At 39.2% G+C, this 27,318-nt stretch overlaps 2 pseudogenes; both read right to left on the bottom strand.

Moving 5' to 3' along the window:
* Nucleotides 1-17,998: 17,998 nt before the first annotated feature.
* On the bottom strand, nucleotides 17,999-18,534 carry LOC112299980 (large ribosomal subunit protein uL23 pseudogene; annotated as a pseudogene).
* Nucleotides 18,535-24,772: 6,238 nt separating this feature from the next.
* On the bottom strand, nucleotides 24,773-25,661 carry LOC112300004 (DNA-directed RNA polymerase III subunit RPC3 pseudogene; annotated as a pseudogene).
* Nucleotides 25,662-27,318: the final 1,657 nt, after the last annotated feature.

Genomic DNA, 27,318 nt, shown 5'->3' with positions numbered 1-27,318 from the left:
CCACTTCCCTCAACCAATTACTGATGCCAAACTCCACTGACATAAAAATTTTAGAACTGCACCTGTCTCCATTGATGTCATTAATATGCATGGAGTTGAGATTTCAATCTCATTTCATGATTAAATCATCCACAGAGTTTTGTGGGTCATGTAGAATTTTGAAAAACTGACTAGAAATGAAATGTTAGTGATGCCTTCTTCTCAGTGAGAAAATGGTGTCAGGGCTCTTAGCTGATTTACATGCTATTTCCATCACCAAATGATAGTTAGGAACGAGACTGCAACTGAGGTGAGCAAACATTCCAATTCAGGTGTCAGGTTCTTGGAGAAAAAAGATTACAGTCTTAACTATCAGTTAATTCCAGCTCTTCCATGATCAAATGCACAAATACAATGGTGTTTACAACAAAAGCATTCACCACCATCACTCTCTCTGTTCCCGTTGATTGAATGACCAGTTCCTGCTGTTGCTATGGAGGAAATTGCTGCTCTTGTTCCCTGCCAACATGCTCATCTTACACCGTGGGAGTAACTTTTCCTTGGTGTAACTTTGCTGAGTAGATGACATGTATAGCTTTTTCAGTCCCACTGTGAAGTCATATTCTTTCATTATATATGGTTAGATTTTTTTTCAAATGCTTGATGGCAATACTTTTTCTTGTACTGAAAGAAATAAAGCTTTTTCACTTTCATGTTTGTCATCGGAGCACATGGACAGCAACTTATCCAAAACAGGAGTACCGAGGAAGGCTTTTCAGAGACAGTAAAAAAGATAATTGCTTAAATTGGTCCTTCTCGGACCAGCAGGAATTAACCTCCGAATAAAGGATATTCCCAGTGTGTGCACAAAGGCAGAGAAGTGAGAGAGAAAAAATGATCTATTTGGAAACTGTAAACAGTTTGCTTTTTATATCAAGTTGAATATTGAGGTGGCAAGAATTGAGCTGGGGTCAGATCTTAGAACACTTTAAAAATTATGTTTGAAAGAAAACTTACATGTCGTCTTAAAATGTCTTGGTTAATCTGGAAGTTTATGGAAACTCCTTGAAAGGCAGGTATCCTCAGCGGTCCTTTTTGAGGGATGGGCCAAGGGGCCGATGTGGGAAGAGGTGAGTGAATGAGGCTATAACTAAGTTTCAAGTTTTTAAAGTAAGGCCAGTGGAGATTTTTTAAAGTTCATTCCAAAGTCAAGAAAATGCAAGTTTGAAATCTTCTGTCCCCAACTGAGAATTTTAGGGGTGGTAGAACTAACTCATGTTCTTTAAGAAGAGGGGTAGACATTCTTTCTTAGTTTTCTTGTTTTCGCCATTTTGGTATTGCATATTAAGGGCCAACAATGTTTCCATAAATTATTTTACTTTGTCTTATGAATGCTTTGCCCTATATTTTATAAAGAAGATAAAGAAGAATTTTATCTTCTTTGTTGCAGTTTAATTTGCTTTGGCTCTCTTTTTGGCTTCACCTTAGGCTATAATCATTCAGTCCTAGTAATATCCCCACTTTCTTGCCTCTAATCCTTAACCGACCTTCATGTTTCCTTTCATTTAAGAATAAGAACAAGGTACAGTATGTGTAATTAAATAAAGAAAATAATTTTCCTTGTTATTGTTCTAGCCAAGAAGAGCCTGAGAGAAATCGCTATTTAAAAAATAAAAAGCGATTAAGGTGGCTTGTTTCCACTAAGACTGACCTAAGGCTTTTACATTTAAAAACAGTCTCCGAGGACATTTTTCTATCACAATAGATGAGTGAATCAATTCCTGGACACAGCCCATGATATCACCTAATTTTTTGATATCATTTGAATAGATACGCACACTCTTTTCCCGTGGGCAGGCATGTGAACACAGAATAAATTCTTGGCTCCGTGGAGACATTTCATTATTCAAATTAAAGGTGGTTGGATGATGAGAGCAAGATGTAGAGCATATTAATTTGGTTTCATCACAAGGTTATGATACAACCCTAATGTTTCAAACCCTATATTTTTACATAGAAAGAAATTGTCTCCAAGTACAGTAGTGACATTACTATTCTTTTATAATTGTAGAGGACGTTTATTCAAATAGTAAATCTAAGTCTTCCACTTTAGGTTAAAAATGGGATTATATGAGATTTCCCTGTGTTTATGAGAATAGTTAAAATTACATTTCCTTGAGTGCACTTATTCATTACCTCTTTCAAAAATATTTGTTGATCATCAGCTATGCGCTACTCATTATACACAAAACATATTAAAAATCATCCTGACTTAGTCTAGAGAGAAAGGTTGGCTATGGAAAATTTTAAGCAACATCAAAGAAATGTTACTTTACCTGAGACCAAAAACATGATGAGGCCTGATTAGGTAAAGGGAATATGTGTGCGGGAACATTCTGGAGGAAGGAGACAACCTGATGAGAGGATAGAGTGATACACTGAAGGAACTAAAATCAGGCTACAGTGACTGCAATGTGGAGGGTAAGCATGGCCGTGCTGCAAGGGGAGGCTAGAGAGGTGAGGGGAGGTCATGCCGTACAGCGCCTGGAAGGTCCTGATCTCAGAATTAACAAAGAATGGTTTTTAACAGTGTTGAGCCACTAATGACTTAACGTGCAACTGACATACCCCTGTTTTGTTTTGAAAGACTCCCGTTGCAATGCAGAAAGTGAATTGAAAGATCTGGAGTAGAACAGAAAGACCAGTTAAGAGGTTATTTCAGTTCACCGGTGGAATGGTTGCTTCGGGTAGATTTATGATGATGGAGATGAAGGGGAAGACAGATTCAAAAGATATCAAGGAAGCAACATTGGCCAAACTTGGCAATGGGTTGGAAATGTATGGCGAGGAAGAAAAACGTGTCAAGAATAACTGAGGTTTTTGAATAACACTACTGAATATGCACACTTTGAAGACTTCTGGATGGGGCACTTGCATAAAAAAAAGATCAGAATCCATTTGGCAACAGCTTATAATATAAGAAGACCAAGACTGTTGCAAAGTGCTACAAACAAGTCATAGTCCATATATCCACTCTACGTATTAGAACTAAATCTGAGCACCCTACACGTGCCATGCATTGCCATGTAAATTGTTTTTTTTGTGTAGGTTAAAAAGATCGACTATTATTAACCTATTCATCCATAGGTCACTTTGCATCATTTAAATAATTTTTATATCCATGTCCTTGGTGCCACCTTATTTCCCTGTTCCTTTCTTTCCCTGCTGCCTTGCTTTCTTCCCTCCCCCCAGTCTTCCCTCTCCACACATATTTTTGGAGCATTTACTAGGAATAAAGCATTATGCTAGGCATGAGGCATAAAATGGTAAATGAAACACATTTACTGACTTCATGGAGTTTTTAAAAAAGATTTTATTTATTTATTTTTAGAGAGGGGGAAGGGAAGGAGAAAGAGAGGGAGAGAAACATCAATGTGTGGTTGCCTCTTGCGTGCCCCCTACTGGGGACCTGGCCTGCAACCCAGGCATGTGCCCTGACTGGGAATCAAACTGGCGATCCATTGGTTCGCAGACTGGTGCTCAATCCACTGAGCCACACCAGCCAGGGCTGACTTCATGTAGTTTAAAAGCTATCAGGGTAGACACTTTAAAGCAAACACTAAGAAAGAAAAAAGTATTTGAATATATCTGTGATAATTAGCATAAGGAAAATGCATAGGGTGCAGTGTGAGTGATGACCAGCATGTTTGGTCACATGGGTACACAGAGGAGACAGCTACCTATGTGGTGAAATAGATTTTTGAACTGTTTGCAAGAAATGAAAAAAAATCGACCATCATCTCTACAATCAACCTTAGCATGGAGAATATTTATTTTACCTTTTATAACTTTTTTGTTCTTTTTAAAATTTATTTTCAATTTTAAGGGAGTCTGCATTAGGTTAGCAGCTATTTTTTCTTTGTATTATATTTATTGGGATGACATTGGCTGATAAGATTATACAGGGTTCAAGTGTACAGTTCTATGATACATGATGTGTATATTGCATTGTGTGCCCACCACCCAAAGTCAGATAATCATCCATCACCATATATTTGACCCTCTTACCTCTTTACTGCCCCTCATCCTGTTTCCCTCTGGTAACCACCATAGTGCTGTCATCTATTTATATATTTTTATTTTTTAAGATTTTATTTATTTATTTTTAGAGAGAGGGGGAAAAAAGGAGGGAGAAAGAGAGGGAGAGAAATATCAATGTGTGAGAGAAATATCAACCAGTTGCTTCTCACATGCACCCTCAACCAGGAGCCTGGCCCGCTACCCAGGCATGTGCTCTGACGGGAATAGAACAGGCAACTTTTGGCTTTGCGGGACAACACTCAACCAACTGAATCACGCTGGTCAGAGCTATTTATATATTTCTAAATAGAGTTTGTATATGTTTAACATGACAACATGATGATTTGATATACACATACACAGTGAAATGATTACCACAGTCAAGCGAATGACATCATCTCCTCACAGAGTTAACGTTTTTTGTGTTTGAGGAGAGCTCCTGAAATGTACTCTCTTACCATAGTTCCAGGGTTCACTAGAGGATTATTAAGTATAGTCATCATACCCGTGTACTAGGTCTCTAAAATCATTCATCCTATGTAGCTGCAACTTTGTACCCTGCGATCAACATCTCCCCATTTCCTCTACCTTCCCCAGCCCATGATAACCCCTGCTCTATTCTCCAAGTGTGACTTTTTAGGTTTAGATTCTATATATAAGTGAGATCATATAACATGTGTCTTTCTATGTCTGGTTTATTCCACGTAGCATAATATCCTACAGGTATATCCACATTGTTGTGACTGTTAGGATTTCCTTTTCTCTTTTAGCTGAATAATATCCAATGATTACAATATATACCACATCTTTTTTATCCACTGATTCATTGACAGACACTTGGCTGTCTCTATATCTTGGCTATTGTGAGCCATGCTGCAATGGACACAGGGTGTAGATATATGTTTGAGATACTGACTTTATTTCATTTGGGTATATACCCAGAGTGGCATAGCTGGATCATTCAGTAGTTCTATTTTTAATTTTTTGGCAGATAATCTCCATACTGTTTTCCACAATTGGCTGTACCAAATTATATTCTGACCCAAAGAGTAAAAGCTGTCCCTTTTGTCCATATCCTTGCCAACACTTGTTATCTGTTGTTTTTGATAACAGCCTCTCTAGCAACTGTGAGGTGATATTTCATTGTGGTTTTGATTTGAATTTTTCTGATGGTTAGTGACGTGGAATACTTTTTCAGGTACCAGTTGGCCACTCGTATGTATTTTCTGAGAAATATTTAATCAGGTCTTTTGTCCAATGTTTTTAATCAAGTTATTGAATTTTTGTTATTGAGTTTTGTATGGTTTCACAAATATTTTCTCCCATTTGTATATTGTCTCTTACTGTTGATTATTTCCTTTGCTGTGCAAATGCTCTTTAGTTTGATGCAATCCTATTTGTCTATTCCTTCTTTCCATTGACTGTACTTTTGGGGTCATATCCTAAAAATTATTGCACAGACCAATGTCAAGGACACTTTCCCCTATGTTTTCTTCTAGCAGTTTTATGCTTTCATCCATTTTGAGTTGATCTTTGTATTTAGAGTGAGATAAGTCTCCAATTTCATTTTTCCTGGGAAGTTCCCAACCAGTTTTTTCTAACTAGTTTTCCCAACACCATTTATTGAAAAGAAATTATTTTGTGCTTTCACATCATCATCCCTTGTGTCTTCTGTTTTCTAGAATGAGTCATTACAATTTTGGAAAAGAAGCTAGGGTGCCTAGATAATGCTCTGGAAAGTACTGAGAAGATGAACAATGTTCAGTTAACATGATCACTAAATAATCACCCACAGCAAATGCTTCTGTAACTATCCTAATATCCTGGCATTTGGAGACTGGAAATTGTTTTTTTTTTGGTGGGGGGTATTGTATTTTAAACTTCTTGAGTTTACTGTGTTATGCATATTAGCACTGAAAAACCATGGTCTCACTGAATTATATTAAGTAAGGCCTTACAGATACTATTAAAATCCTCCATATACAGGGTCCAGCAGAAGTAACACCTGCTTGCGTGTGGTTGGTAGGGAAACAATATGGGTGTAATAATTTATAGTTGTAATTTGAACATTTCACCCAAAATGTCATATGGTGTGCTTGAGTGTGATACTGTTATGTTGCAGAATTACATGGTTACGATTCTGTAATAAAAGATTTTACAATGAAAAGGGGCATCGCTGTGCCAGGCCCTGTGTGTGTACAGGCACATACATATACACACAGTTGTTTTGCTTGAAAGAGGATAGCACAGTTTGCCAGCTGACATGAACCTTATGTAGGAATCTTATTCTTTTGATGTAGCTGGGAAGATATTAATGAGGAAACATGGGGTGATCATAGAAACCACTCAACATGTCTCTAGGTTTAGCCTCAGCTGCCCTTTTATGTCATGTCTGTATTTTGTGGGGCCAGGCACTCAGGAAAACTCAGACCATGGCTCAGCCAGTTCTGAAAAATGCTCTTGAATTACAGGCATCCCTGATGCTCTAAACACACTACACCCTGTGTCTGCGCTGACATGTGCACTCGTGGGGCATCCTGGTGGCCTGAGTGAAGAGGACAAAAGGTCCTCTGTGCCAAATCTGTCTTTCCTACACAGACCTAGTGGCCATGTCTAGGCTCAGGCTTAGGGTCTAAGGGATTGGTGCAGAAAGGGGTTGAACTTGGCCTACTCAGAATCTGTGGGTGCCCAAAGAAGCCAGATGATATTGGGATTTTTGGCTTGAGTTTACCAAGCAGAGACACAACTGACTGAAGAACTAAGTGGAGCCTTCCTCCCTAATGTGTTTGTCCAGGGAGTAGCTCTATAAAACCTGCAGAAAACGAAGTGATGTGGTGCAATAGTAACCAATGAGAGGCCTGGACTGCCGCCTCAGCCCCTGCTCTACCAGCTCTGGTTACATTCTGTGGCCCCGAGGGCTTCCTCTATCTTTGCTCTGTGGGCCCCAATATTAACCTGCTGCCTCCTCAGCTCTAGCCAACAACTCGACCCCAGCTGCTTCCTTAGCCTTAGCCACCAAGGCTTCAGCCTCCTCTTTGGCCTTGATCTCATAGCCCCGCTGCACTCTCTGCCTCATTGGCCCCACCCACCTCCTCAGCCCTGGCCTTCTAGTCTCCATCGTCCCCTGACCCACAGTCCCAGTGGGCACTGGCCACCCCAAGGGAAGAGAAAGACCTAAAATGTTTCTGAAGTCAAGGACGGATGAAAAAGGAAATAAATTAAAATTATATATATTATTTTAATAGTATATTTATAATATTTTAATAGCATCATATAACATAGTACTACATATATAAATATTTAAATGACATATGTGTTAATAAAACACTATGTTTGCATGCAGTCCTCTGTGGGATTGGATCCTGAGGTTAGCAGCTAGCTCTAGTACGGATTATATAGTTGATACTCCAAAGTGAAATGGAACCACATTATCATAGGGAAATAGAGTTCACTTTGTGAGGTAATCTGTCTCAGAGGCCAGAACATTTCTTCCCTTCATTAAAAACAGCTCTCCTTCTACAAGTCTGAAAGGTATATAATGGTGCCAGGAAAATACTTTCCATCAGATGTAGTGTAGAAAAATAAGTGTGGGTAAGATCACCATTACCTCTATGTTGCTCATCTCCCACTTTTTTTATTTGCATCTCTTCGTAAGTTGTGCATGTATGAGTTATGAATGCCTGCTGTATTTTTTGAACGGCATTAAAGGTTTACTATCAGGGGTGTCCAACCCACTGCCCGCAGGCCGCATGTAGCCCAGGATGGCTATGAATGCGGCCCGACACAAAATCATAAATTTACTTAAAACCTTTTTTTGGCTCATCAGTTTTCGTTAGCGTTTGTGATTTTAATGTGCAGCCCAAGACAACTCTTCTTCTTCCAGTGTGGCCCAGAGATACCAAAAGGTTGGACACCCCTGGAAGGAACGTTGTAAAATTTTATTCTTATGCATAGAAAATTATTTAAATAACAATTTTCTGTTCTTTTTCCATAGACAGGACATAGATTTCTTTTTACAAAACTACCCATTTTCTAAGAGATTAAAAATCCCATTCGCTCTACCAAAAATATACTCAGTTCTTCAAATTGCACTACAATTTTTGCCCATGTGAATACAGATGCCAAGGACAAAGCTGCTTGAGATGGGACCGGGGGGGGGGGGGGGGGTGAAAAGAACAATCATGTTTCCCTAGGCGATTGATGAGGTTGTTATTCAGTGCCGGCCTCGCTGCACTGGGGACTGCGTGGGAGTGCAATTCAAAGGTCTCAATATTGCTGATTTTCAATCCCATTCCTTTGAAGAGGTGAAGGGTTTCATGATTTTGCATTATTTTGTTTTCTTCTCTTGTGTTCCTGCCTTTGTTTAGTAACCTCTAAGACAGCAAAATATATCCTGGAAACTCTCAGTGGTCTTGCAGGCCAGCTCTGCAGTGGAGCCTGTGACAAGGCTACTTTTTTACAGATAGCTGCTCTTCCCCCCCCCCCGCCCCTCCCCCCCCCCCCCCCCCCCCCCCCCGCCTGCCTCTGACCATCTGACCCATAAGGCCTACAAGTCACATTTTTCAAATCTCTCCTCCAGCTCAGTCAGTTACTATACACTATTGTTTGGCTTTTAAATCCAGCTCGATGTAGAATTACTACCAGTAATTTTACATTTCACCAAATAACATTTTTGTGTTACCAGCCTAATCAGAAAAGTCCCAGTTCAATCAGACTTTCTCAGAGCTGAGCTGCAGAATGCACTGCTTTCTAATTTTTAACATCCACCTTGAGATAAATATGCAGGAAGGCACTACAAGCAGCAGTTAATCTGACAGTGATTTCTTTACATCAAAAATTAGTTTCTAAAAATTATTTCTAAATTTAAAACATTTACCTCAGGAAGTAAGGATGCAAGGAAAGGCTCTTCAAATTGTGTTTTCTCTTCGGAAGAAAGGAAGGAAGGAAATTGACATTTATTGAGCATTTACTACATATCAAGTGATGGGCTGGACATTTTCACTGACCTTAATCAACTCATCTCATTTAATTTTCATAGCAACCCCATGAGGTAGTTACTATGTACGCTTTTGCCTATAAAGACATACATTCCAGAGAAGTTCAGCTGATGCTGCACACATCTGAAGCGGCAGAGCTGTTTTTGAACTTATGCCTGATCACAGAGCTCATGATCTTTCCACCATATAGGACTGCCTTCCCATTTCTTGGGCATGTTGGTTTCCTGCTTCTAGTTAACTTTATAGTTGAACTAAATGTCAGCTTTCCAGACCCATTTAGTTTCGTTCTCAGGTCATCGTTCTGCTAATTGTTCCATTGCTCTCTACTTTCAGTAGAACGATGAAGACAAATGCAGGCCCAGGTTCACCTAAATCACCTGTCCTGTGATTCTCTGGAGCTTGTCTTCTTTTTAGTAACACAAGAAACTTCCCTATAAACCATTGTCATTATAATACAAAATCTTTTTCTGATTCTGAATTTCATAAGGACTTGTAAAGGAACTCTTAGAAGTGAGTCAGTGAAATTGCAGAAGAAGATCCATTCATATCAAGTCTATTTTTTTCTGTCTCCTCCCTCTCCTCTGGTTACTGTCAGTTTGTTCTTTATTTCAATGTCTCTGGTTATATTTTGCTTGCTTGTTTCTTTTTAAATTGTTGTTCAAGTACAGTTGTCTCCATTTTCACCCCACCATGCCCCCCAACCCACCCATCCCCACCTCCCACCCTTGAACCTACCTCCTTTTGCTTTGTCCATGTATCAAGTCTATTTTTCAATAACTAGGACAGGAATCATTAAATGAAAAAAGCATAGAAACCTAAGTGCTTGGGCTGGAAGGCATTTTAAAGATTATTTTCGAGGAAGGGGAGTAAGTTTCACCTTGCATATTGACACTGATGATCTGGTAGCAGCTGCCTGGTTTGCTGAGTTGAGGATTGCGAGGTTTTATTGAGGTTCAGCGTAAAGGGTACCAGGATCTGTTATGAATATCTGTGGTGGTTGAAAGAGGAGCTTGTGGAAGCATGTTTTCTCCACATATATCTTTTTTTTATCCTCACCCAAAGACATTTTTGTCATTGCTGTTAGAGAGAGGAAGGGAGAGAGGAAGGGAGAGAGGAAGGGTGAGAGGAAGGGAGACAGAGAAGCATCAATGTTGGACAGAAACAAGCATTGGCTACCTCCCATTTGTACCCAGACCAGGGATCAAACCCGCAACCTAGGTACTGTATTTTTCAGACCATAAGATGCACGCCCCCAAATTTGGGAGGAAAATGGGGGTGCGTCTTATAGTCTGAATGTAGCTTACCTGGCTCGCTGGGGTGGGGGGAAGGGGGGGGCAGCGGTGGAGCAGGTTTTTTTTTCTTCCTAGTTTCCTCCTCTAAAACCTAGGTGCGTCCTATGGTCTGGTGCGTCTTATAGTCCGAAAAATATGGTTTGTGCCCTGACTGGGAATCAAACCCGCAACCTTTCTGTTATGGAATGATGCTCCAACGAACTGAGCTACACTGGCCAAGACTCCACATATATCTTTTCTCAATTTATTTAAACTCTCCTCAATTTCAAGAGAAATAAAAGAAGACCCAGAGAGGGGAAATGACTTGCTAAAGATTGCATAGCCAGGTGGTGGCAGTGTCAGAACTAAAACCCAGATCTCCTGCATCACAGCCGGATGCTATTTCCACTTGACTCTCCCGTCTCTAGTCAGATACTTTCCTACTTTGAACATAAATCAAACATATTAGGTTATCTCTGACATTTTGAATACATTTGCTACCAACGAACTCTGAAGTTCCTTAAAGTTTTCTTTAGGGAATAGCTTAAAGAGTTCATAGAAGAAATCTTTAGAGGAATAGCTAAAGTTTATTTCTTTAACTACAAAATTGAATAGCTAGGTTCATTTAAGAATAAGTTAAATATATGTGGGGGGACTGAGATGCAGCATGCTATTCAGGTAATGGGATTCCATGTACATGTATTTCCCGGTTCATGGCTCTCTTACTGTCTTATACGTGGCCTCATGACTATTCTAGCCTTAAAGTATAATGGCTTCTTCTCATAGATCCAGCAAATTTGAATGGATTAATAGCTAAGAACTGTGAGTTTCCTTGCTCCTTTTTCTGTTGGTGGCACTCATTTTATTCCTGCCTTTTTGGTTGTATGAGATTACACCTATGATGTTATGGTGACCTTCTTCTAGCATACAGCCTTACACTCCTTCCCTCCTCCATGAAGGCTTCCTAGGTTCATATTAAGAGATTTTGATTTCATCTGTACCTCAGACTGGGCATATAAATACCTGGTTTTGGATCTACTGTTCTCTTCGTCTGCAAAAGGAATATATTGATTTCTTTTGCATTATATCATGCTTGATTTTTATGCAACGGTTTATGCAGTTTGAGCTGCATTCAGCTAATCTGAGTCATCAAGCTCGTGAAAATAGACTGCTGTCTCTACGGAAGCTTGTTTGCACAGCTTCTCTTCCTCTTGCTGGAAAATGCTCCAGTAAATGCGTTATTTTGCAGATAAATTAAAGGCTCACTCTACTGCACTTCAGTTGCTTTCCCCAATATAGTCAGAAATAATGGTTTATATGTTTTTCTTGACTGAGAAGATTTCACATGCTCTCACAGCTTTATAGGCTCTTTTGAATCCTCAAGAAAGCGTCCCTGGTTGATTGACAATTGTGTGTGTCCAGGACTTGTTACAGAACACATGTGGCGTATCATCTTTCTTCCTTGTTTAAATCTATATTCTTTTAGTGATTCTAGGAGAGCCACTATATTATTTCCTTATGCCTTCTGTAACAGATTATCACAAACTAGGTGGCTTAAAACAGTAACATTTTATTATCTTGCAGTTATCTTATGGTTGTGGAGTTCAGAAGAGCAAAGTAGGTTTCAAGTGGGCTAAGATCAGTGTTGGCAGGCCTGTGTTCCATCTGGAAGGTTCCTTTCTAGGGAAGAATCAGTTTTCTTGGCCTTTCTCCACCTTCTAGACCCTTCCCACATGCCTTGACTTGTGGCCCACTTTCACAAAGTCAGAAAGAGCTGGTGGAGAATTTCTTATGATGCCAGCTCTCTGGTTCTGACTCTTCTGCCTTCTTTGTCCCCATTTAAGGGCAGTTGCAATTATATATCTCACCTGGATAACCCAGGATTATCTCCCCATCTCAGAATCCTTAATTTAATCATACCTGCAAAGTCCCTTTTATACTGTAAGATGGGATATGTATAGTTTCTAGGAATTAGGACTTGGAAATCTTTGGGCAACCATTATTCTTTCTGCATAGGGACTAGTAGGGGCTTGGGATAACACACTTATGAAGTCACTGTCTGTTTTCCTAACACTGAACAAAAATATTACAGAGTGTAACTGAGCTCAGAATACACATAGGATTTCAAGGAACCTACTTCCTATATACATATGGAAACAAACTTGACTACACATCTAATTATTTTAAGTTAATTGGAAGAAATTCCTTCAGCTGAAACACATCTATCATGTGTTTTAGCATTGCTATTAAGTAATATCATTCAGAGCTTGGCAAAAACACTGACATTGGCAAAATCATTTTCTACCTACTTGCTTGAGGCATGTCACTGTGCCAATGAACACATTAAATGTGATTAATCTCTTTGGAGATGGAACTTGGAATTGCTTATCAGCAAGGCCTGAATGAACAAAACATTTTTGAACAAAACACCTTATCAAAAAGAGAAATTTCATTTCACCTTATCTGTACATGCTTTACAATTTAACTTTCTTTTGACTAACTTATTGTGTATTTTGGTTCTCCAAATACATTTCGATAGAGACAGTTTCTGAGTTTACACTGTCATTTATGTCGTTAGACTTAATGTCTCTATGATAAGATAAATATCTCTGTCTTTGCTTTAGTTTTTTTCTTTCCTCAATATAATGAAAGGGATTTTACCTTGATTGTGGTGATGGTATCATGGTGTATGTATTGTACAAATTTACCAAGTTGTGTACATTAAATATGTGATGATTTTTGTATATCAATTAAACCTCAATAAAGCTATAAAATCTCTTTGTAATTTAAAAAAGGAACCTAGAGCCCTGGCTAGTGTGGCTCAGTGGATTGAGCACCGGCCTGCAAACCAAAGGGTTACTGGTTCGATTCCCAGTCAGGGCACTTGCCTGGGTTGTAGGCCAGGTCCCCAGTAGGGGGCACTCGAGAGGCGACCGCACATTGCTGTTTCTCTCCCTCTCTTTCTCCCTCCCTTCTCCTCTCTCTAAAAATAAATAAATAAAATCTTTTAATAAAAAAAATAAAAAAGGAACCTGGAGTCAAGGATGACTTCAGAGATGACAAAGAACTTTCCCCTGATGGCAACATCAAAGCAAGCATTCGATGATCCAATGCTTGATTCATTTATTCAAAACCTGTATTGGTTATGAGTTAACTGCCAAGAACTATGTAAGAAAGGAAGGATGAGAGAGTAAAACAGCCATAATCCCTGTTTGCTTCTTTGTGAGGCTTACAGTCCACAAAGAGAGAGATACTAGGAATTTCCTTGGTGGTCATTCCTAATAATTAAAATGACCAGAGAGCTGGCAAGGTGTTTTGGCCCATTCACTAAGGGCTCATTTCAGGCTTGTTTTATTAATGAGCATAGCCAAGCCGCATTTGGCCAGCTAGATTTTATAACAAACTGGTCCCATCTATCTGGCTGTGGGAGTTGTTGTCTTAGGTTTTTATACAAGAACAATAACTTTCCTAGAACATGTTAATGGATTAGTGGGCCAAACAAATGGCATTGCAAGAGAAATGTGAGTCATTGTGTGTTTCTAAGCAACACAACATAAGAGAGAAAATGCTGCTAATTATCTGAATATGACTTCAGAATTTTCACACAGTGCTTACCTTATACTTGAGAGGCTGCTTTCAGAAATGAAATGCCCTATGACTCTAGAGAGGCAAAATGAAATTTTCATTTTATTTAAGCAAAGTTATTTTAGGCTCTCTGTTGCCATAGGAAGCTCACATGACTTTGCTCAGTCACCATTTCTGAAAAACATAAATTAGCTGTGAATGAGGTCTGCCCATGCCCCTCCCTTGCCAATTTCACTCTATTTCAGTCTACTTGGCTAGCAAATACTAGAGCTTTGCCTAGTGCCCAATGCGATATCAAAATAATCGGTTGAAAAGTAGAAAATTCCATGGATAGGTACTAATTTACCAGTTTTGCTGATTTTTTTCTGAATTCATTAAGGTTTATAGATAGATTGATCTGCTTTGGACAAAGTGGATGTATTCCTATAATGTCATTATTGCCATTCACATTTAATAAAGTCAGCTTTAACGATAACATAATCATATTGGTGAAATTCATATACATCTAAACTGAAGTCAGGTACATGTGAAAGGTCAGCAGCTTGTCTCCCAGACACTGTAGTCGGCCTTTCTGATGCATTTTGTTGAGACATGTGCAGCGTATTCTTCGGTAATCCTTTCTCAACTTGTGGGGGAATTTTATCCACTTGTTCTCCATTTTACTTTTTAGACATACTTCATTTATATTGAAACACGATGTAAGTTTTCCAGCTGTATTGAGATGTGATTGACAAAGATTTTATATACGTAAGGAGTAAAACATGATGTTTTGATATGCTGTGAAATGATGACCACAATCAGGCTAATTGACATCCATCACCTCACATGGTTGCCTTTTTTGGTGGTGAAAATACTTGAGATCTACTGTCTTAGGACATTTGAAGTGTGCAGTACATCACTATTAACTATCACTATTATGCTGTATGTTAGGTCTCCAGAACTCATTCATCTTATAACTGGAAGTTTGTACCCTTTGACCAACACCTCCCCATACCCGTCACCTCCCAGCCCTTGCAAATGGCAACAGGGAAATGCAAATGAAAACTACGATGTGATACATGTAACAACTGTTAGAATGATTATAAAGGACACATGGACAATAACAAGGGGGGGCAGAAACAGGAGGGAGGTGGGGAGGGGTGGGGTGGTGGGGTGGGGGAAGAAGGCAGACAACTGCACTTGAACAGCAATAAAAATGTTTGAAAAATAAAGTAAAATATAATATTTCAAAAAAATAAAATGCTCTTAAAAACAAAAAAACTGTTAGAATGACTATTATCAAAAAAAATAAAGATAACAAATGTTGGCGAGGATGTGGAGAAAAGGGAATGCTTGTACACTGTTAACTGAGACTGCAAACCAACACCGCCACTACGGAAAACAGTACGGAGGCTCCTCAAAGACTGACAAATGGAACTACCATATGACTCAGCAAACCCACCTCTGGGTGTTTTTCCAAAGGAAATGAAATCAGTACCTTGAAGTGATATCCACACTCCCATGTCCATTGCAGCGTTATTCACAGTAGCCAAGATGTGGAAACAACCTGTGTCCATTGACAGAAAATAAAGAAAATTATATATAATAGAATATTGATCAACTAAGCTAATGTTGTTACAAAATGAAAAAAGGTGAAGAAGAACAAGACAACTGGGGTGGGAGGGTTGAGTGGAAGGTGGAGGTGGGTGGGGTGGGGGAGAGTGGTAGGAGGGAAAATGGGGACAGCTGTAGTTGAACAACAATTTAAAACATTTAAAAAAAACAAAAGGAGTAGAAGGACAAGATAGAAGAAGAGGAAGAGAAAACAAAACTATTTACTATCCATTCCTTTATAGAAAAATTTGCTAGTCCTGGAAGTAAAGAATGATTAAAAAGCAAAACAGCACTTGGCGATGTTGATTTTGCTTAGGGGAAAGATATTGGAAGGGATTTTGGGAGGATTTACGCCATTGACAAAGCGATGAGTCCATCAGGAACACATTTGGTATTTTTTATACAAGAGTTAGCTTGAGTCTGCCGATGCCAGGAGGAGATTCTGGGCACTGTCTCCTTGTCTCTCCTTTCATCGATTTGGTTTAAGGTAGCATAGAAATTTTGTGGATAGAAATATATATGGTGTCACCTGTTCTATCCTTTTTTTTCCTTGACCTTTTCTTTCTCTGTAAGGAATCTTGAACTGGGAGGAGGCAGAAATTTAGTTTCTTTGTTTGCTAAGTACTTTCACCAGTAATCAGTGTAATCCCAGCAGCCGGCTACTTAGATTGTTGTATCATTACCGTTGCCCACAGTGTAGTGAGAATAATACAGGGATGCAGATTTATCAATATTATGATTGTCATCATCATCATCATGGATTGTGTTTCAAAACTGCAGTACTCTTCCTGCATTAAAATAATTAAAGTGATTTATATAAAAGCACAGATAAAATGAAAAGGTGAATGACCAGAAAAAAGGGATACAGAAATTAATATGCGAAGTGACCCTAACCCTTTTCAAAAACAATAAGAAAAATATAAATGTCTCAATAGGAAAATGGGCAAAGATTTGGTTAGGTAACTCCCAGAGGAGACATGTATGATCAATTAACTTCAGAAAAAAGGTCCTAATTTTACTGGTGCTTACTGGATTAATTACTGAAAAATTACTTGGTATATTTTTATTCTCATCGCATTTGACACTAATGAAAAGAAAGACAAAGGTTTCCATACGTTCAGAAAATATTTACGGAGCACTTGCTATGTGTCAGATATTGTGTCTACTAATCCCAGGAGTGCCAGTCAGGACTTTGCTCCTAACACGTGGACTTATTCTTGGGTCCGGGTATGTTAACAGCTCTTTTATGTTCCAGTAAGCAGCCCCCCTGCAAAAATAAAATCAGAAGTTCCAGGTGTTCTAAAGTCAACCCTAAACAGATTTTTGTTTACAAATCCTAGATTCAAAGTCACAAACTCAAATACCTGTAGAGTTCAGGCAGTTCCTCTAAGAAAGTGAAGCAGCCAGGAGGTGAACTAGTATTCACGGTGCATCTAAATAGACGAGTTACTGTTGGATTCAGGAGGTGTTGTCTTGCAAGGAATGTGCACTAGTGTTGCCAGAACTTTGGGGACAGAGAGAGGACAATTTTACAATACAGCTCCCAATTTTTCGTTGTTGGAAACTAATGTTCAAATAAAGAAGAACAATGTGAAGGCTTTCAAAGCGGCATCTTCATTTGGCTTGTAGAACTATAGTTTGACTGGAGTGTCTACATTTGGCTCATAGAAGCAAAGTTTACAACCTCTAGTCTAGTCCTAAAAAATAATTAAGATTAGTCTAACCAACCCCAAGGGGGAGGTTTGGGAGCTGTATAGTTTGGAGAGCTCAAAAGGAAGGTTAACTCTTTCAGACTAGGGAAAAAGACTTGACTGACTTCACTTTGTACTTTGTATTTTCCTGCAGGAAGAGCACTGCAGTTTTCAAATACACTGGTGCTTTGAGGTGGCAGGGCCATGGATATCAGTGACTGTGGCGGAGGCGGGATGCTTGGTACTGCGGTTTGGAGAGCAGTGGTGGCGGTGGGAGGGCTCAGCGCTGAGAATCATCATTGAGAAGGAGACCTCTACAGCCTCCTATAGCAACAGTTCCTGAAAAATCCCATCAAATTCATAGCATGGCGAGACAAGCCATGCTATTAATTTATCAGGCACACTACCCAGTAATATCTTCTTTATTTCCCCTAAACTCTAATCTCTAATTTTCTAGATTTGATTTGATTTTAAAAATAGAGCAAATCAAAGAAGACATATGCAATCTATCTTATGTCTCATGTTTCATGAAGCAGTTTGTTGCTGCTGCAGTAGAAATCAATAAATGTAATTAAAATAAGATACTGTGTTTTCCATCTAAAATTGGACAAAACATGAAAGATGAATGAGACAGTATTGTATAACATGTTGAATAATAAAATCTGACTCCAAACACCAACTCTGCTACTTCCAATTCTGTGTACTTGGACAAACAACATGTACCATATATGCTATAAACATATATCCTTTCTTTTTTTGTGTATAAAATTTTTATATTGAGAATTAGCCAGCTGGACTCAGTTTAGAGGATCCCAATTCTGCTGGCAGCATCCAAAGCATCCTAGTCTGGAGCCAGTCGAACATATGCCTTCTTCTCCCCGTCAGGCCTGATCAGGGTGTTGACCTTGGCCACGTCAGTGTCATAGAGCTTCCTCACAGCCTGTTTGATCTGGTGCTGGTTGGCCTTGACCTCCACAGTGAACACAAGTGTGTTGTTGTCTTCTATCTTCTTCACATCAGGCTCAGTAGTCAGGGGGAACGTGATGATGGTATAGTGGTCGAGCTTGTTTCTCCTGGGGGTGCTCTTCTGAGGATACTTAGGCTGCCTTCAGAGCCGCAGTGTCTTAGGCCTCTGGAAGGGGGGTGATGTGCGGATCTTCTTTTGTTTGTGGCTGTGGTCACCTTTCAGCACTGCTTTCTTTGCCTTCAAAGCCTTTGCATTGGATTTGGCTTTGGGAGGGGCAGGGGCTTCCTTCTTCACCTTGGGCGCCATCTTCGTTTATCGTTTCTGAACTTCAGTTTCCTTGGTAAAAGGGAGCTAATAATAAACTCTACTTCAGATTGTGGGGAGGATCAATTAAGGTAATGCATGTGCTTAGAATAGTGTTTTGAGCATGGTAAAGGCTCAATAAATGTTAGCTCTCGTGACATTACCTATTAACATAAATAAAGCGTTCAAGGTGATGGCATAATGGTGAGGCAAGATGAAGTGACCTTGAGGACTTTGAGAGAGAAACCACCTGCATGTCAGTGACATTGGCATGGCCCAGTAAAAAGAGTGGACAGAGGCATTTCAGAGGAGGTAAAGCCAAGGAGAGAATGGAGTAAATCTGAGGCTGCGAATGTGGCCCAATGAATTAAAACTGGGTACAGGAAGACTGGGAAGAAACAATGCTGTTAACTTGTGTAGGTCAGAGTGAAACTTTGAAAAGATCTTCCTCTCAGGAGTAATCTCTATGACCTTCAGGTCCACTTGCTCTCAGAAGCAGCTTCAGGACATTTCTTCTGAGGGTTTACATTCCCACACTGGCTTGGCACGTGCATACACCTTGGCAAACAAGTAAGGAGCTTGGCATGTGCCATTCCCAGTATAGAGACTTGCCGCAGGAGAGAGGTTTCCCTAAAACTGCCTGAAATGTGTTTTGCTTTTGTAAATGTTTCTGTGAGTATAAAACAGTTAAAATCCAAGAGCCAACATACAACTTGGAAGCAATATAGGAAATCTGAGAATTTTATAGCCAATTCCTATGCTGAATTTCTGAATAAAGTTGTAAGGTATACAAATGTATTTTATTCCATTCTAGTATATAACTTAAGCTTGATTGCAAAAGTACATATGGCTATCTTTAAATTCACTGAGTGTGTTTGTAGTTTATAGGATGAAATTTTCAGGTTTCACAGATTGGGGAAAAAAGGCGCACATCTGGATGGATGATATATAGTTGTGACAAAATTGTTCTTCTCTTTAATACCTGGAATGAAGAACATGATTTGTTCCGGCAGGGTTTTTGTGGAGGTTTCGTGTTCTTTTCTTTTTGTTCAAAGTAACTATGTATTGATTTCCAAGCACATCTTGACATATTCCTTAAGGTCTTATTTTTTTCTTTAGTTATATAAGGTCACTGATTTTCAGTAAACTTGAGAAAAAAAACTCTTAGGAGTGGAAGACTTCACAATAGCACAATCTTGAATTAGCTGGTAGTAGTTTCCATTTCTAATGTTGATAGCCATATTAATTGAGTCACATTTATTTCATTGACTTTTCAATGAGTGATTTTCTTACAAGTAGCCAAGAGAAAGGCAAAGATACAGCTGGCTGGTTAAAGTGAAGAATACGTACTAACTCAACCAGCATCAGTGACTTTACCCATCAACAAGTTATCAGTAGAAGACAATGAGAATAAGAATGTAGACTTTGAAATAATTGAGGTTTTGACAGCTGGAAATATTGAAGTAGTGAACCATTATTGGAAGCTTTTTAATTCCAGAAAAAGTTTGACATTTAAAATAAACATTTTAAGCATATAAAATTGAAAAGAGCTTTTGGGGAGATTAGAACATGTGGGAAATTGGCTTGAGAAAGGAAGATATCGTTTTTGCTGAGAACTACTATGTTGCAGTTTTCCTTTAGCACATACTTTAGTGTATTCACTCTTAACAATATTTATATGAGCTGGGTGTTACTATTACCTCCATTGTACAGACAAGGAAACAAAGACATTAATATGCTCAAGGTCATACGTGAGTGATGGTAAATCCATAGTTGTCTGGTTCCAAAGATTATTCTCTTAATCATTAGGATTTATTGGCCACATTTAATTTCTTTCTAGTAGTTTAAATTTGTCGTGGATTGATTTTGCACTGAATAAACTAAATTTGTCAGAGGAATATAGTGAATGATGGTATTAGAATAATGATAATATAATAACAGCTGCCACTTAATGAGCACTTACTGGGTTCCATGTAATGTGGTGCATTTTTCTTTTTTCTTCTGCTTACCACATAAGATTATTAAAAATTTTATTTATTTGTTGAAAGAGAGGAAAGGAAGGAGAAAGAGAGGGAGAGAAACAGTGGTGCGACAGGGGAACCTGGCATGCAACCCAGGCGTGTGCCCTGACTGGGAATCGAACCAGCAACCTTTCAGTTTGCAGGCTGGCACTTAATCCACTGAGCCACACCAGTCAGGGCCCACATGGGTTTTTTAAACACAAAATACTAAGTTGAAAGAACATAAGCACCCTATGTTCATTGCAATGTTGTTTACAATCACCAAGATATGGAAGCAGCCCAAGTGTCCATCAGTAGATGAGTGGATACAACAACTATGGGACATTTACACAATGGAATACTACTTGGCCATAAAAAAGAAGAAAATTTTACTATTTGGAACAGAATGATTGGACCTGGAAAACATTATGCCAGGTGAAATAAGCCAGTTAGAGAAAGACAAATACCACATGATTTCACTCATATGTGGAATCTAATGAACTAACAAGCAAAACAGAGACACACTCACAGATGGAGAGCAGATGACAACTAGTGGGGGGGGGAGAGGTTAGGGGATGGAGGGATTGAGCAAAAAGGATAAAAGACTCATGGACGTGGTATATATAAGGGGCCTAAATGGTAATGGGAAAAATACAATAAAGATTAAATTAAAAAATAAAATGATTTTATCGAGACATAATTCACATAACATACAATTCACACATTTGAAGTATAGAGTTCAATGTGTTGTAGTATATTCACAGATATGTGCAACTAATAGGCTATGTATTACCACAGCCTATTTTAGAACATTTTCCACACCTCAGAAGGAACCTCTGTACCCTTTAGCTATCATTCCTCTGTGCCCATGGCTTCTTCCCTCAGCCATAAGGAACTATTAATTTACCTTGTCTCTTTGGAATACCATGTTCTAAACATGTCATAAGAATAAAATTATATACACTGGGGTGACTCAAAAACCCCTAATTTATTTATAAAAAAGGTGTGTATGCTTTTTAAAAAAGTTATCTTATTGTTCAAGTACAGTTGTTTGCATGTCTGTGTATGTATTCTTACATGTTTAAACTTCAGCCACCTTCAAAGTACTCTCCATTTGAGGCAATACACTTATCCACACATTTTTCCCACTGCTCAAAACAGTTTTTGAACACATTGATTTTGATGCCTTTTATTGGTTCTACCAGTTTTTGTTTCACCTCTTCCACATTGGCAAAACGATTCCCTTTGAGGACTTTTTCCAGGGCAAGATGGGTGAATAGGGAGGGTGAGGCATAGCAGTCATGCCATTTTTGGCCAAAAACTGCTGAACACTAGCAAGATGTGGGCAGGTGTGCTTGTAAATCACCCATTATGAGATGGGAAAACACGTTGAGTCTTCAAAAAATTCACTGAAGCCGAATTCAGCCTCTTACAACAATGCCAGCTGGTACACTGATACAGATGGGTTCCTAGAACACTCACCTAGCGGGGGAAGCCTGTACTGCAATGGGTCCATCCTCCAGAAGATAATTCTGGGTTTTGTTTTGTTTTATCCTCCCTTGTATGTAGCCTTTTGTTACTGGCTTTTTTCTCTTATCATAGTATTTTCAAAGTTCATCCATGTTGTAGCATGTATCAGCACTTCATTATTCTTGACGGATATGCCACATTTTGTTTATGCCTTCAGCTGATGGTCATTTGGGTTGTTTCCACTTTTGGCTATTATAAATAATGCTGCTATGAATATCCACAAACAAGTTTTTGTGTGGACATGTATTTTCATTAGTATTGGGAATATGTATAGGAATGAAATTGCTGGGTTACATGGTAACTCTGTTTTACTTTTTCAGAAGTTGCCAAAGTTTTTCAAAGCAGCTGCACTATTGTGTATTCCTAATAACAGTGTATGAGGGTTCTAATTTCTCTACATATTCAATACCACATGGTTTTCTTATGTTTTGATTCTAGCAATCCTAGTGGGTATGGAGTGGTACATATCTGTGGTTTTCGTTTGTATTTCCCTGATGACCAACGATATCAAACATCGTTAATATGCTTGTCTGCCATTTGTATATCTTCCAGGGAGAAAAGCCTATTAAGATCTTTTGCCCATTTTAAGTTGGGTTATTTATCTTTTAATCACTGACCTGTAAGAACTCTTTATATATTCTGGATAAAAAAACCCTTATCAAATACATAATTAGGAAATATTTTCTTCTATTCTGTGAGTCATGCTGTATTATTTACATGAATTATTTTATTTGATCTTTACAACAGCCCTATGAAATATTATCCTCCGCCCCTCACTTTGTTTTGAGAAAGCAGAAATAGACTCAGAGTGGTTAAGTACCTAGCCTAACTCACAATGCTAATATTTATTATTCTAAAATTTGATCTGAGATATCTTTTGGAAGTTTAATTAAAGCTTTCCATCCTCTCACCATGATGCTCATATACGCTGTATGCATTTGATGAAAGCAATTGAATTTAAGATTGCATTGCCCTGTCTAAGCTTTACTCTTAGACATTCCCGTGGATAAACACTGAAAAGAAAAGCACTTTGTCAGTACTCCTTAAATTGACTCTCTGGGGACAGTGCTGATCCACAGCAGGAAGGTATAGCCAGAAAACTCCTGTGGCAGGAGTGGCAAGATTGTGGCAGAATAGATTTATCTTGCACCTCCTACCAGAACCAAGCTGCAAATAAAAATAAAGAGGGGAATATACACCCAAAATAAACAACTAAACATTACCTGAAGAGGAGGTACTTAACAAAGGATGGACAGAAACCATCTCAAGACTGGTAGACAGAGAAGGGATGCAAAAGTGGCCAACACTGCTTTTGTGGCAATGGGCCAAGCTGGCTGCACAGCTATGGGAGCTTCACTTGCAGAGGAGTGAAGCCTGGACCTCAGACTGGGCTCCTGAGCACTGAGTGCCAGTGTTGGAATCACCCTCCCATGCAGCATCCAGCAGTGAAAGGCCATGGGGTTTTTCTTTTTGCCCACTAGACGTAGACGGAGCCTGCTGGAGACAAAGCCACCATTTTTCTTTTCTTTTTCTTTCTTTTGTTCTAAGGGGCCAATGCATACATTTCATGTTCCCAGCTAACCACCTTGAGATTGGGTGAAAGGAGGGCAGCACAGTCTGCAATTGCAGAAGGAGATTCTGGAGTGGGAGGCTTTGGGGAGAGGTGTGGGGGAATGGAATGGATGCTGGGTTCCTGTTGCTAGGATACAACACCATACCGCAGCAGCCATTTTTCTTGAAAATAGAAAGCTCCTCCCAGGGGAGAAACATTTACTCCACCCTGTGGGAAACTGCTCACCCCAGCCTGTGGAAGCCTTCTAGTTCCATCCTCTGGAATCACACTTGTCACAACCTCTGGAATCCTGCTTGCTTCACCCTGCATCTTTTTGAAAAATATATTTTAATTGTTTTTTCTTATCCCCAACCTGCATCTTATCCCCTGCTGAGGAGATAGCAACATAGGTGGAATCAGGGCTATTAAAGACTGACTTTAGGGCATGGCCATTCCATACACTTTCCTGAGAACCAGACTGGTGCTTCCCCTTCACCAGACAGCATAGAAACTCCCTGCTGGTTTCTGGCAGACCAAAACTCAGAGCTCTGGAGGCCCCACTCACTATCCTACCAGAGGCTTAGCCCAGCTGAGTTCAGGGAAATAATCCGGGACAGGCTCAGACCTGTGAACACACCCACCATCTTCCCTGAAGTCTGAACATTATTTCCCACAAGAGATCCAGGAGCCCCATCCTTCTATTCCACCAAGAGGCCTCTCAGAAACAGATGATCAGCGGCTAGACTGAGACTAATGGCAGGACCACGGGCAGATGCAGGTAAAGGTAGTTCAGGCAGTGCCTTCAGTCATTAGTGCACCCACCCCTGAACCCTGTCCTGATAAAAAGCCACATTTATACAGCACTGAAGCCCATCTTGGACACAGCAAAGCCCAAAAGAAAGTCACAATATGTGGATCACTTGAATCTTTGAACAGGGTGCCTAGAGCTAGACTAGACAGCATTCGACATTAGCTTGCACCAGCTTCAGACAACATCAGAGTTGTATCCAGAGGGAGAACTCGGCAGGCAAGCATTAAACTCTGCTGTGATGAATTCCACTTTGCTCTTTTTTCATCATTTTCCTTATTTTTTCTTTTGCATAGCTTTATATAATATTTCTTTTTCTTCAGTTTTTTCTTATTTTTTCTTTTTTTCAAATCTCATATTCTATTCTTCCCTTTTCTTACTCTATTTTGTCTCCTTCCTTCATTTTCTTATTTATTTTATTTTATTTGTTTTTTTAACTTATAAGGCAATGGCTGGGTGTAGGGGGCGCTAGAGGGAGTGGTAATCTCACTCATCTGAAGCATGGTCCTCACAATCTCGCTGCTGGTCTGGTCTATCCTTTTGGCAACTGGGCTGACAATGGCTTGGTTTCAGAAGTGCTGGTGGAATCTGTCAAGGTTTGCCTGCCAATAAATTCCATCATCTGGAATGGGTTGTTTGTTATCTGGTATGTTTTTGTCTCTTGGCCTTGGGCTCGCCAGTAGCATCATCCTCAAATGATCTCCTCCTTTTACCTTTCCCTATCAAGCTCAGTTTAGGAATCAGGTACATATCCTTTACATTGATAACAAGAGTGGGGGCAGGTGGCAGTGGCCCATGGTCTGAATTCTCAGTGGCATGCACCAACAGGCAACGCTGTACAAAGTGTTCCTAGTTGCACAAATTTGCTTGATACCTCGGCATAGTCCATGGTATTGCCATCTTCCATAGTTTCTGTGAGTCAGTCTGCCACTTTCTTCACGAGAGCTGACATTGTCATTTTGCCATTCAACAGCAACTCCTCAACAATCAGCTCTCCAGTGTCATGTACAGTGTTTTGGCAGTATACATGTAACGGGGATACCTGAGCATCTGCAACACCTGGCTGCACTGGGCTTCATATTCCACCATACCATATCTGTGCCCTTGATATATCACCAGGTTATGTTGGATGAGGACACAAAGGGCTATTTTTTTTCACCTGATCCAGTGATGTTCCTGTGTCATGGACAGTTACTCTTATTGGCTGCTGCCAGTTCTGATTAGGTGGACTGCACCTTTTTTCACGATCTTCCCAAAATGCTCTTGCAGCAACAAAGAACATAGTTTAATTTCTGCTTGAGTCATCATAATAAGGAATCTCAGAACTCTGGGTTATTACAATTTAATGCTGCCAAGTTCCCCACCATGGCAGAGGGGGAGCCTTTGGCCCTCTCTTGCAACATGGCAAATTTTATTTTTTTTCTATTATTTGTTCTTTTTTGGTGATTCCCTGTTTCTATTTCTTACTCATATTCTTTCTCCGCCCTCTATCCTCTCATAATCATTTTTTCTTTCCTTTGATCTTACTGTATTCTTGTTCTTCTTATAATATTCCGTTTCTCTTTTCACTTTTATTATTCTGTTCTTTGCTCTTGTATAATTGCTTTTGCTTATTTTTGCTTGTGTGGGTTTTGTTTTCTGTGGTGTTTTGCTTTGTTCTGTCACAATTGGTACAACAGTGTACATGATATGGTGGGAGTCGAACTTCTCAGTCAGCCAACTGGAGGGGAAAACCCACCAACAAACTGGCCAAAAACAACCAAGACCCAAATACAACAGGATATCCCACATGACAAGGGGCATTACTAGAACATCCAGCTCAGGATATCAAGAAAGCTACACCACTGAGTCCCACAGGACTCCTACCAGATAAGGCCACCCCATGAAAACAGGGAATCAAACCATATGTATCTAATAATGTAGAAACAAACAAAGAGTAACCAAAATGGGGAGAATATGAAACAACCCCCAAAGAAAAGAAAAGGAGGAATCTCCCCCCCCAAAAAAGAGCTCATTGAAATTGAGGCAAACAATTTATCAGACATAGAGTTCAAAGTAAGGATTATAAAAGGATACTTATGGACCTTAGTGAGAAATACAAGGAACTTAGTGGGAGCTACATCAGCATGAAAAAAAAAGACATAGAAATCTTGAATAAGAACTAGGTTGAAATGAAGAATGTAATATCTGAAATGAAGAAAGGAATGAAAAGGAGGCTAGATGAAGCAGGTGATTGAATCAGCAATTTGGAAGATGAGGTAGAAAAAAACACCCAATCAAAGCAACATGAAGAAAATAACTTAAAAATAACAAGGATGGTTTAAGGGAACTTTAGGACAATATGAAATGTAACAATATCCATATCATAGGAATAAGGAGAAGGTGAGCAAAGGGATAGAAAATTTGTTTGAAGAAATAATGACAGAAAACTTCCATGGCCTTGTGAAAGAAAAATTCACACAAGTTCAGGAAGCGCAGAGAGTCCCAATCAATATGAACCCAAATAAGTCTACTCCAAGACACATAATTAAAATGACAGAGTTTAAAGACAAAGAGAGAATCTTAACAAGAGAGAAACAAACAGTTACCTACAAGGGACCTCCAATGAGACTGTCAGCTGATTTTTCAACAGAAATACTTCAGGCCAGAAGGGATTAGTATGAGGTATTTCAAGTAATAAAAAAGAAAGGATATTCAACCAATACTACTCTATTCAGCAAGGCTATCACTTAAAATTGAAGGCCAAATAAAGAGCTTCCCAGGCAAAAAAAAAAAAAAAATGGCTACAGGAGTTCATTAACACCAACCACCACTGCAAGAGCTGTTAAAGGGGCTGCTTTAAGAAGAAGTAATAGAGAGAGGAATATAAGTATAAAGGAATAAAATGGCAATGAAAAAGTATCAATAATAATCTTAAGTGTAAATGGATTAAATGCTCCAATCAAAAGACATAGGGTAGCTG

Source organism: Desmodus rotundus, chromosome X (assembly GCF_022682495.2).
Source record: "Desmodus rotundus isolate HL8 chromosome X, HLdesRot8A.1, whole genome shotgun sequence".
Classification (NCBI taxonomy): Eukaryota; Metazoa; Chordata; class Mammalia; order Chiroptera; family Phyllostomidae; genus Desmodus; species Desmodus rotundus.
This window is presented reverse-complemented; position numbering and strand designations above follow the sequence as displayed.